The sequence below is a fragment of the Dermacentor silvarum genome, unplaced genomic scaffold (assembly GCF_013339745.2).
Source record: "Dermacentor silvarum isolate Dsil-2018 unplaced genomic scaffold, BIME_Dsil_1.4 Seq1037, whole genome shotgun sequence".
Lineage (NCBI taxonomy): Eukaryota > Metazoa > Arthropoda > Arachnida > Ixodida > Ixodidae > Dermacentor > Dermacentor silvarum.
The window spans coordinates 23,730-36,711 of NW_023605483.1; the positions used below are offsets into that span (position 1 = coordinate 23,730).

General features: G+C 44.4%; 1 pseudogene; it reads right to left on the reverse strand.

The window, feature by feature from the left end:
- Nucleotides 1-9,618: 9,618 nt before the first annotated feature.
- On the reverse strand, nt 9,619-10,494 carry LOC125941687 (uncharacterized; annotated as a pseudogene).
- Nucleotides 10,495-12,982: the final 2,488 nt, after the last annotated feature.

Here is a 12,982-nt window from a genome sequence, read left to right on the forward strand (position 1 = left end):
GAATCTACATGCGGATAGAGCAGCCCGAGGATACGCTAACTACCGGGCCCTCAACACATCCGCTGTAGAGGACCTAACGCCCATCGATGCCAATTACTCGACTATATTAAACTACTATAGAGGGAATCGTATGCTCTACCCACCGCCCCACAGAAAACTAAAGACTGAAGAGGCCACCGATCTGCGTAGGCTACAGACAGGCACCTTCGTCAGCTTACATAAACTACACAAGATACACCCCTCAGCCTTTAGAGACATGTGCCCATGGTGCGGGTCAACACCAACCCTGTACCACATAACATGGGAGTGTACATCACACAACATCGAACCTCACATACCAAATCCAAATAGAGATCAGTGGGAGGCACTGCTGGCCAGCTCAGACCTAGAGGACCAGATCCTCCTGGTCAGAAGAGCTAACAGGCTTGCGGAAGCCAGCGGAGCCCTGAAATAGGGGCCCCGACCATAGATAAGCCTCGCATGAGGCCAGCTGAATAATTTATTTTACAATAAAGTTTATTCACTCACTCACCCGAAAGCCCGGGCCCAGCTCGGCCCGTGGGCCGGGTCGGGCCGGGTAGGGCAGTTTTTTCGCGGACTCGGGCCGGGCTCGGGCACGGCATGGGCTTTTTGACCCGGGCCCGGGCCGGGCTCGGGTATTTCGACGTGGGCCCGGGCCGGGCTCGGACTTTCTGGTGGTGCATGTAACGTGCAGAGAGTTATCCTCACGCGTCTCGACTCTAAAAAAACATGTTGTCCCGGCGCCGCTGCAAGCTAGCAGTGCTACTCCCTGGTACTTCCCTTTTCTTCTTCCATCATATTTTGCGCTGTTTGAACATAATGTAAAAGTCCAGAAAGACTGAAGTCGCCTCAAACCAAAGGATGCCATTGTATTTCTTACCTAAATCAATGTAATTAATGCTTTCAGCGCGGTGTAAGCGTGTTCGCGTTTTGCTGATTCTTCAAAGGCGAATTGGTAAAACGATGACTGGTAAGATACGATAATTCGTCACGGGGCTGAAATATGGCACTGCGTTCATCCATGATTGCACGCATCTTCTCAACCAGCCGCCTAGCAGCAGTTCATTACGCTGCACCATGGAGGAACGAGAAGCTTTCTTTCTCCATTTACTCCATCTATGCATTGCGCTCACGACCTGTCGTGGCTGCGCTTCGGCTAGAGTGTACTAGAATACGGTCGAGTGGGACGAGCGGCTGGGGCGTCGCATGCTTTGCAGTGAGGCGCCCGACGTGGAAAAATACTGCGGCGGCGTGGCGATAGAAGTGGATTGGGCGGTATCAGAGTCGCGCCGTGGGAAACTGCTGGCGATACTGCTCGGCAGGGTCATTCGTACTACTTCGCGCGCTTGTATTACCGTTCAGACCACTCCAATTGTGTTCATAATTGCATATTGCATGTATTTATGCCTTATGAATAAATCCCTTTCATTCTCTTCTTTATCTTATTTTTTTAATGCCACTCGGTGGTCTTTCTCGGTCTCGGGCAGGTTTCGGGCCGGTTTCGAGCCGGGCTCGGGCCGGGCTCGGGCCTAAGGTAAAGGGGTGGCGGGACGATTTTACATCGGCGGGCCGCCCGATGTAAAATCGGGCCCGGGTTGGGCCCGGGATGAAAAAATCGGCCCGTGCAGTGCTCTAGTCTATACCACCTTCTCGCCTCGCAGCGTTTTTACATAAATACGCATTTGGTGCTGCAGCTAAACGTCGCCTCCCCTCCCGTCCCCCCGCGGCCTTTCGATCGACGGAAGAAGTCGCGTTTGCTCTCTATATATGATGATTGTAAAGGAGCAAAGAGGCGCTTAATTCTGTAGCCCTTCAGGGATTACAGCGCAGAACGCGCGTTTTTTCTCCGCCGTACGTTCGCTCCCCGTGAAAGCGCGCGTCCCTCGCGCCCTTTGACTCGTACATACGGTGTCCGACGCGCGGCGACGATTTCATCGCCGTTGACGTCATACGGAACCTCACGGCGACGGCGACGGCAGAAATCCTCTTTGAGTGTCCATATAATTGCTATCACAATAAAACATAAAAAAAACATATTTGTATACATTGGTTGCGTGCATGGGATGAACATATTGAAACAGGTTCTGCTGAAATTTGCTGAAAATAGGATTTTTTAACCAATGTGATAAAAGTTTGTTTTGTTTTACCTCAAATGCTAAGTTGCTTCGTATTCTCGTGCCGACAAATTCCACTAACCTCTAGCCATATATACTTCTTCTCGGTAGTATATTGAAGCTGCCGAAAGTTTTATTTTGTATTGGACAAGCTGTCATACATAATAATAATACATTGAATGAATGATTGTCTGTTGTTATGTCATCACCGAATTTGGCCATATTTATTTTGCATAAAAAATCTAACGGCAATGAATGAAATTTGGCAAAAATTGGCTTGTTTCATTTCGCTGAGAGAAATTTATCGTTTGGACAACTCATTTTTCAGGCGTTCAATAGGTTGTAGGCACGTTGCAAAAGTCCTTGCCCATGATTCAATGCAGTAGAATAAATGAGATTGAGTAAATGAAAAATACAAATGCAGAGAATGCTTATTTGAAAATGTTCCAGTGCCTGGAGAAGAGCATAACAGCCAGATGCTAGCTTCGGGCAAAGAGCTTCTATGGGGTATCGCCAGTTTAGATGATTGTCGAGAATAACGCCGAGTAGGTATATGAGTCGGTACGTTCGAGTGGACATTGATTTAAGGACAATGAGATAGAATCGCTACTGACACTTACGGAACGTGAATGAAAAAAAGTATATTTAGCTTTTTCTTAGTGTTTATTGTCAATTGATTTGTAGTCAACCATTCTGAAATCTTAGAAAGCCCTATTTGTGTTTTTCTTCTATTTACATAATGTTCTTACCTTTAATTTTCAAAGCAATGTCATCGGCATACATTATTACATTGGCGGATGTTAATATCTGGGGTGACTCATTTATATGAAGTGTAAAAAAAGGAACCAAGCACTGATCCCTGTGGGCTCTTTGTTCTCAGCTGCTAAAGGGATGAGGTTGTCTTGCATATATCAACGATTTGTTTTAGATTGTGAAAATAACTATGAATGAATTCAAGTAGGCTGTTGCCAAACCCACAAGTGCTTAGCTTATTAGGTAGGATATTATGATCAAAATTGTCAGACTTTTTTTATATCGATAAAAATATATGTTACTAGTTGGTTATTACGAAGAGCGTTTTTTATTGCCTGTGTTAATGAAAGTACTGCAGTATACGTAGAGTAATTACGTCAAAAACCATGTTGTTCTGGACTGAGTACGATATGGTCTTTAAAAGGAAAATGAACGCGCTTAGCAAGAAGTTTTTAGATGATGGTATTGATAATACTAAGAACAGATATGGGGCTATAAGAAGATGGGTCAGATTTCTCTTTCTCCCTCTCTCTCTCTCTCTCTTTGAAGATTGGGCTGGCTAAAGCCATTCCATCAGCTCGAACTTTTTGGCGGTAGTACTAAAAAGGGGCTTTAGGGGTGACCTTAGCAGTCTTTAACGCTGACAGATAGATTCCCGTGTGCAATGAGTGATCGAATAAGCGGAGTAGTGTTGAACCCAATATATCAATGTTTTCTTTGATTAACCTCGACATCAGGTCCTGCTGCTTTCCCAATATTTAGATTGTTTACAACGTTAAGTATTTCATCCAGATCAATTTCGCGCATAACAAAATAATAAACTATAGGAGTGAAAGAATATGTGGGCAAGGTATGATCAGGAAGCATTTCTGCTAGATTAGGGCCTATGTTTTGGAAATATGTAATAAATTTATCAAGAGTACTTTCTGTTACATTATCAGGTAGAAAGCTCTGCTTGCTAGATTTCGAAATAACTTCGTTACCCATCTGCCATATCCTCTTGGAGTTGCCTATAGCTTGTTCAATCAGCCTTGAATAATAGTATTTTGTTTTGCTGACGCAGCACTGATACTGTTGTATTTTGTTGGCTTTTTAATACTCACTGTAGTGTGTCCAGTTACGGTACCAGTAGTCTTTGGCCTTAAGCAGGTCTAGCATATGATTTGTCATCCACGGGCGGACAGATTTCTCATAGGAACGCTTCAGAAATCCACGTTAGATATATTTATAATGGCTTGAAATTTGAATTAAGTTCGAGAATTCAGTATTGGCATGATTATGATAAATGGCGTCTCTTCTTGCATGCCAACACAAGGTTCCGTGCATAAGTGTATCCTGAATGTCTGCCTACTATTATATTTTTCTATTACAGGGATTCTTATATAACAAATATTGTCAAATGGTCTGAAAGAACTTTTGCAGGACGTGGCCATTTACGTATGTTTGTCAAGACGTGACCAATTAGGGCCATTAAATACGAAAAAAATACATGTATTTTCTTGTAGAGAAATTGTAAAAACCATTCTTATGTTCTTATATGCCTAAGAAATGTTTTATTTTTATTGTATTTAATACATTTAACTCTGAAATATAGGTACTGGGTTTTTTTTTGAAGTTGATAAAAAATATACGATATGATTTATATTTGTCCTGACGTCCCGTCGAAACGCAATAGACGCACACTATGTCGGCCTGGCTCACATGTCTTTAGCGGTGTATGAAATGTTTCAGTAATTACGGATGAGCTGGAGGCACTTATTGAAAGCATAGACAAGCACACACAAAAGAGAGAAATTATCCTTACAACAAGAAAGAGGCTAGAAATAACATTTGTCAGAAGAATACCGCGGCTACACCAAACGCATATTGTTGTCGTTTTCTCTTGCGTCTGCCGAGAAAATGGCTGGCTCATCAGGTTGCATAGCAGACGACAAAAAGGATTGCATTTCCCTCTCGCGCATAAAAAAACGCTGTAGCCGTAATAGCAAGCTTGAATTTTGTTTGTTTCGGAAGCTTGGTATACCAAAGATCCTCAGAGAAATTAACGCTAGCGAGTTAATTCTCGTTTACCTGGGGTGTACAGCAGCTGACCTAGCCGTGGAGTTTCTCGCAGAACGCTGTAGAGATGCACATCACGTTCGCTCTAACCCAGGCGTCTGCACTGTGCCACTGAATATATATACCACTGGTCATGTATCGTATCAGCTGAAGCAAGGTACATTGAGCAACCGTCACGAGGGTATAGTTAATTCGATTCCCTTCTTCGTCTTAATGGAGAGAAAAAACGACACAGCCCGTCTCGACCGCTTCATGCCTGAAACTAAATTGCATAAAACTGCATAAATAACCATAATATACATTCGCTTCTTAAGCTGCCTTGCACAAAATGCCAGACGCTGTCGCTCTAGATTTGGCGCCAAACTAGATAACTGTTAGCGAAAGAACAGTTCCATTATTCATAGAACTGTTCTGTGCCAAACCAGACTGCTTCGCATTAAGTATTTGTGTAACTAGAGCTGAGTCTGTCAGTGAATTGTTTACAGCGAAGCAGTAAGTGTGACTACAAAACGTTATATCCTAATTTTCCCCTTGTCCTGAATGTGGAACTTTGTTCACTCAGGTAATATCAGGAGCCAATAAGGGGCATATAGGCGGTAATATGTAGAAAACTGTTGTATTACTTCGTTCAATTCAATGGTAAATGAAGATCGCTAAACTCTCGGTTTTCGCCGGTTTAGATACGTTACATTAAGCACTTACAACGTTTTCCTGTTGCCTTGAAAGAACCAAAGAAGGTAGTAATTCTATATTTGCATAAAATATAGGAAATATTCTAGGTAATACGTACCTAACGAATAAGATACGTAGGTAAACTAATGTACTTGAAGCAAATTGCTTACACAAGCGAATTTCAAGAGCACTAACAAGCGTTTATTACAAACCGCGCAAGGAGTATGTCAATTATTTTGATCAAAGTTTGCGTGTCAAAAACTTTAAATTTTGATGGATTATGAAGAATTCTATCTGTAAGGCATGCGCAGTGTGCCAGTTTGTTACAGCGTTTGTAGAAAATTACACATGCTAGCGGCCTAGTGTGCCTAATGGTTTTTATTTTAATGTTTCACGGAGCACTGAAATAGCTGTGCTTGAAAGCGACTTCGTGTTTGGTTAAACTAGGACGCACGTTAAGTGTTAAGGCTAATGAAGCTTTATTCTCCAGCGGTTTAAGGTTAGTATCGCGCTCGCATCGACGTGAGCCGCTGCGTTCCCCGGTACTCCGCAGTGGCCGGGAACCCACCATACCCGAATTTCGACTGCATGCACCGTGCGCAGCCTCCGGCTTGCGTCTGCCATCTTCCTTGCGATGGGGTCAGTGTGAGGGTCACGTGATACGCGCAGCGCCACCTGATTGTCGGTGTACCGGGTGTTCAAATTTAAGGTTTATGGTTGTCTTAAAATTAGGCACTGGGAGACACGCGAAGACCACCTGTGCAAATACGGCGAGGGGGACAAAAAATTAGATGATAATTAGCGCTGTCAGCAGCCGAATTAACTAAACTTGAATAGTTAACTTTTTATTGACTGCAGTAAGTATGTATGTTTGTATTCAAAATTTAGAGGCAGTCATTTTTCCCTAGACAGTTTCACTTGGAACGATTCTTCTGGCATGTCTGTGCTCTGAGGTATCGAACTCCAAATTTTAATTGTCGTTTGCATGATTACGCATACAAGAGAGTGAGGATCGGCTCAAAGCTCCTCATTGATGTGATGCGACTGTTGCATGCGGCGTTTAGACTGACAACAGGGAGAACGCATCAGCAAAGAGGCAAAGATAACTGTTTCCCTTACCCTCTCGGCTTGCGAAATCAAGATATGACAGCGTGGTGTGCCATACGCAGTACGCAACACCCTGTTAACGCGATAACAGGAGATAATTTTTCGGCACATTTTGTATTACTCGAGATCGCACCGGGACATCATATTGTGAACGCGTTAGCTTCACTGTCAGCTACTGTATATATATAGTGCTTCTGGAATAGCGGCGCCGCTGTGCGGAAGGATAACCAAGAATATCCATGAGGAGTGCCTACATGCTAATGCGACTGCTTCTGGGGGGACGAGGTATTCCATCGAAGAAATAATAGAGGTGGTACTTGCAATGGCTGAGACGAATGGCAACGCTTCATTGACAGTGTGGCTGTATGCGGCTCGCCACCGACCCCGTCCTCTTCCAACTACGCTTCATAAACGTGTTTCGGCACTTTCGTACACCAGGGTCAGTCCATCGGCCGAGATAGACCAGGAAGAAAATCGTCGATGAATACTTTCAGACCGACGTTGTCGCGTGCGTAACGTCGATGCGAAAACTCGGCATCCGACAGATTGCCGAACAGTGCGGTCGCAGCGTTGGAACAGTCTCAAATGTGGTAAAAATCACAAGTTCCATCCCTGTCATGTTTACCTTCACCAGGGCCTAAGTGAGGCGGACTTTAAAAGGCGGGTTCACTTGTGCAATCGGGGCCTGATCAAAATGTATGAAGAAAAGGACTTCTTACACTGAATAATTTGGACAGATGAAGCTCGGTTTGGCCGCAATGGCACTGTGAATATTTTCACGTGCCTTGCGATTGAACTGGCGACATGACTTTTATTGAGGGCAGCAGGATCCTGAAAAACATGGCGGTGGGACCTGGCTATCGAGCGGGTGGTGATGATGATGATGATAATATCCTCAAAACATGGCTCGTACCCACTCCAGGCGGTGTAGCACGCGCACTTCTTTCTTCTTATCTGTGCTTGCCTCTTAGCACTGTACCCACTACTGCAGGTGGCATTTTCCTCGCTTCCTCGGAAAGAGCCTCGGCTCGATGCTCAAGAAGCGGTGTAAGAAAAGGAAGGGAAAGGAAAAAAAAAACATGGTCAAGGCAGATGCTGGTGTAAAGGACACAATGACAGCTACACGAAAAACATAAGGACAGCAGTTGTAGTGCACGTTAAAGAACCACATGTGGTCAAAATTATTCCGCAGCCCTCCCCTACGGCGTGCCTCATAATCAGAACTGGTTTTGCCACGTAAAACCCTAGAAAGAAGAAGAAGAAAAGCACAGCAGTGGTGAAGCGCTACTGGCACAGTCTCAAGAAACAGAGAGGCAACCGTATTAGTTGCAAATAGCAGCGTAAAAATCAAAATGAATAAATAAAGAAATTATAATAATCACGAAGGCGCAACATATGGTTTGATGCGTACAACGTGAACTATGTCAGGGCTAGGTTGTTGTATATACGCCGTGTTTGCGCCGCACTGCCTGGAACTATTTCGCAGTTCACGCCACCAATTCGGCGCAGCACTTTGTATGGACCAAAATACCGGCTGTGCAATTTTGCACAAAGGCCACGGCGGCGAACAGGGGTCAACACCCACACTTGGTCTCCGGGATTGTAGCATATACGTGTCTGTGGCAGATGTTATAACGACGTGAAATTGCGTACTGATGCTGACCGATGTGCAGCCGCGCGAGCTGGCGGGCTTCCTCAGCGCGCTCAGCAAATTCTTCGGTGTCAGTCGTTAGGTGCTCGGCGTCTGGACACGGAAGCACAGCGTCCAGCATCATCTGAACTTCGCGGCCGTAAAGGTCGCGAAATCGCGTGAACCGCGTCGTTTTTTTTTTACGGCGGTATTATACGCGAAGGTCACGTAAGGCAAGATACGATTCCATGTATTGTGCCAGCGTTCGGCCGTTTGGGTTGCCTTGGTCCTCCGGAATAGTCTTTTTTTCTTGTTGAGCAGGCGCCGTAGGCGCGTGATAAGCCAGGGAGCATGAGAGTTAGATATAATACGTTTCTGAGGGATGAATTGATCAATTAAAAAATTGACTTTTTGTTTGAAGAAGGTCTAATTTTCATCAACGCTGCGCGTGTGGACACTTCGAATAAACTGGGTGACAAAATCCATTAGTTCGCGGTTTATAGACTCGAAGTCTGGATTTTTATAGTCTCGGATAACTTTTGGTGTTTTGGTAGCGGGAACAGACGTGCGCAGTTCAAAATAAATGAGGCAATGATCACTCAAACCAGGTAAATATCTTAAGTAGGAAACAAGTTGGGGTGTAGTAGTGAGAAGGAGGTCAAGAATGTTAGCTGATTGCTGAGTAGATCGTGTATGCTGAAGGACAAGTTGCTTAAAATTAAAATCCAGACAGAGGTTGATGAAGAGAGAGCACTCAGACGAGCAGTCACATGAGGGAGGAGAGTCATGCCAGGTAATTGTTGGAAAATTAAAATCACCAAGAAGGAAGAGTGGGCATGAAGGGAACCGGACAATTACCTCATTTATTACGTCATGTAAATCTGAATTAAATGTCAAGGGTGAACTGGGCGGCCGATAGCACACACAAAAAATACAATCACGATATCGCAGAGTGACACGCGCACACACAATTTCCAAATGAGTAGCAATATTTATAACACAACAACTTAAGCCGTCACGTACGGCGATCAACACTCCGCCACCAGTGCGCGAAATACGGTCACAGCGAAAAAATGTGAAAACTCTTTCACATTGAAGGATTTCATAATCTGCAATATCACTCGAGAGCCAAGTTTCGGTCAAGATAACAATGTCAGCTGAACACGAGGCAATGGCTGCAGACAAGTCATCACGTTTATTACGAACACTGCGCACATTGCAGAAAAGGAAGAAAATTGGTTTAGCGACCAGACGAGCAGGTAGCTATAGCGATGAACTACTAGCCGCACATGAAGCATTCGGGATAATATTCGTCGAAGCCGAAACAACAGATGTGCTTCTGTTCTCGTTGGAACGCCTTTCGGCAATATCTACTTCACAAACACGATCGGTGGTGGAACAATAGACGTAGTACTTTTTCTTGTTGTACAATCGGTTCAACTGCAAGAGATACTTCTCTCCCGAAGCCTTACCGAATTCAGCCAACTTTTTACGGGGCTGGCGTGTGGCGCGAGAGAAGTCTTCGCTAAATGATACTTTGCCGTTTTTGAACTTTGTACGTTGCGATATAATCTTGTCTCTTAATTTGGGAGAACCAAATTTAACAATAATGGGTCGACATTTCTCCGATACATACGAGCCCAGTCTGTGAGCATGATGAATGCCTTCGTCGGGAAAAGATAGATCTAGTTTGTCGGAAAGAACTTTGCGAAAGTGTTCTGCAGACTCGGCCCAAGTTTCAGAGCTAGTGTCCGGGATACCGAAGAAAATCAGGTTATCTCGACGGGAGCGATCCTCGAGATCGTCTAGCCGTGAATTTAATGCACCTGACTCCGTACGAACAGCCTCGGATATGGCATTAATAAGTGCTGGAACACCTTCACTGTCCAGTGACAGTACCTGGGATTCGACAGCCGCAAGCCTGCTAGTGAGGTCGCATACTTTCTGCTCTAGTTCAAGTTGGTTCGCCTTTAGCTGTGTTAAAGTATCCATCAACTCACTGTGACGGGCATCCGATTTTTCAGACAAAGCAGCAATAGCAGCTAGCACATCGGCAATTGGATTAGTATCGGTTGGTCCCGGATTTGACTCAATGTCGCCTGTTAACACCAAAAGCTTAACAAATGTATGTAGTCACATATTGTAGAAACTAACACTAGTGGGCAGGGGAAGAGCAGCGTACAAATGTTGCTGGTACGTTTAGCGTGCAAGGAAGGACAGTCACCAACCTGTACAGCAAGGAAGTAGAACGGAATGTCAAGCGTGCGCATGGTGGCCACTCTTCCTTGCCCACTGAAGAAGTCATTGGAACCGCAGGCTTTTATATGTTCGGTTGTCGCCGATGATGTGCCGGGGGTGCAAGGTGGCGTTGGTCGCAGTATTACGTTGTCGATAGCGTTGAAATCTTCGGTCCAGTTTGCTGCCACAGAGCACGGTGACGTTGCAGCGATGTCGGCATGGCCCCGGGCTGGTGCAGGTTGCCACGTGCCAAGAAGAACGGGAATCTGTACAGCAAGGAAGTAGAACGGAATGTCAAGCGTGCGCATGGTGGCCACTCTTCCTTGCCCACTCCATTAGACTAGTCTATAGACAGTCTATGGACTTATGGCCATACACATTTGTAGACTAGTCTACAAAAACTCTGAGTCTATAGACTCACTATAGACGGTCTATAGATCAATGAAAATTCACTTTCGTAGACAAATGTCTGCAGAATGTCTATAGACAAAAGTCTATAGGCTTATATAGTTCTACTTTTGTAGATATAAGTCTATGAAATGTATACAGACAAATGCCTACAGACTGTCTATAGACTATTTCTATAGATCAGTCTATAGACAGTCTATGCACTTATGACCATACACTTTTTGTAGACTAGTCAGCAAAATGTCTGAGTCAACAGACTGACTATAGACAGCCTATCAACATCATCATCATCAGCCTATATTTTATGTCCACTGCAGGACGAAGGCCTCTCCCTGCGATCGCCATTACCCCTGTCTTGCGCTAGCCTATTCCAACTTGCGCCTGCAAATTTCCCTAACTTCATCATCCCATCTGGTTTTCTGCCGACCTCGACTGCGCTTCCCTTCTCTTGGTATCAATTCTGTAACCCTAATGGTCCACCGGTTATCCATCCGACGCATTACATGGCCTGTCCAGCACCATTTCTTCCGCTTAATGTCAACTAGAATGCCGGCTATCCCCGTTTGTTCTCTGATCCACACCGCTCTCTTCCTGTCTATTAACGTTAGTTCTAAGATTTTTGTGCGGTCCTTAACTTGTTCTCGAACTTCTTTGTTAACCTCCAAGTTTCTGGCCCATATGTTAGCACTGGTAGAATGCAATGATTGTACACTTTTCTTTTCAACGACAGTGGTAAGCTCCCAGTCAGGATTTGGCAATGCTTGCCATATGCACTCCAACCCAATTTTATTCTTCTGTAAATTTCTTTGTCGTGATCAGGGTCCCCTGTGAGTAATTGACCCAGACAAACGTACTCCTTTACAGACTCTAGACAGTCTATAGAATAATAAAAATGCACTTTTGTAGACAAATGTCTGCAGAATGTCTATAGGCTTGTATAGTTATACTTTTGTACACATAAGTCTATGAAAAGTCTATAGACTATCTATAGACTATTTCTATAGACAAGTCTATAGTCTGTCTATGAACTTATGGTCTTACACATCTTGTAGATTGTGGTTTGCAGACCATCTATAGACAGTTCCTGTAGATCAGTCTATAGCTAATCTAAGTACTTCAGCCTTACAATTTTTGTCCGCTATTGTCGATACAGAGTGCTCTAGCTAACTTAAATTTAGCGAAGCTGTTCAACGAAATATTAAAGAAAGGTGGTGCAATAACACACCATTTTAAGACATATGGCGCGAATTCGGCCTTTCAGAGATCTGACCTGTTGGTCTTTTTATGATAGTATACCTTGCACCGTGTTTTTTAACCTTTTATTTTCATTGACCAGCTCGCCTAAAATAGCTGGGACGCCCTATATACTAGCGACATTTTGCCGACTATGTTACGGCAGGCAATGTTATTCTGCTTCAATATTGTGGGGATGTCGGCCGCATGGCAGCACCACTGGGCGCAGTCATCACCATCGGCGCTGCCTCACCCGCCCGTGCCACGCGCATCGAACCTGAGGGCCGAGTGGGATCAGGAGTCTGGACGGCAGTTGGCCTGGGGCTTTCGTCAGTAAAGGTTGTTCTTTGCTTGTCTCCCGCAGTCCGTGTCGTCTCTGAGAGCCTCAGCTGGTCACTGGCTCTGAAGCCACGGCCCTCAGCCCACAATGTAAACGCTCACTGCTGGGGGTTCTTAATAAGCATACTATTGGAAATGTCTATCAAAATTAATTGCATCCAGTATGCATATCGGGGCATACATAGGGAACTGTACATAGAAAAGCATGCGTGCAGATGGAAGCAGTCAAAAATCTAAAATGCAAGTAGCCGTGAATCTTTATGTAAGGCTGCATGGGAATTTGTGCACATGCACATTTAAGAAATATTAGTCACATGCAATGCATCTGCTTGAATGGAATCTACTATCTACAAGTTAGTTGAAATGTTTGTTTAGATATGGCGGTAACAAAATTTTGAAGGTATATTAT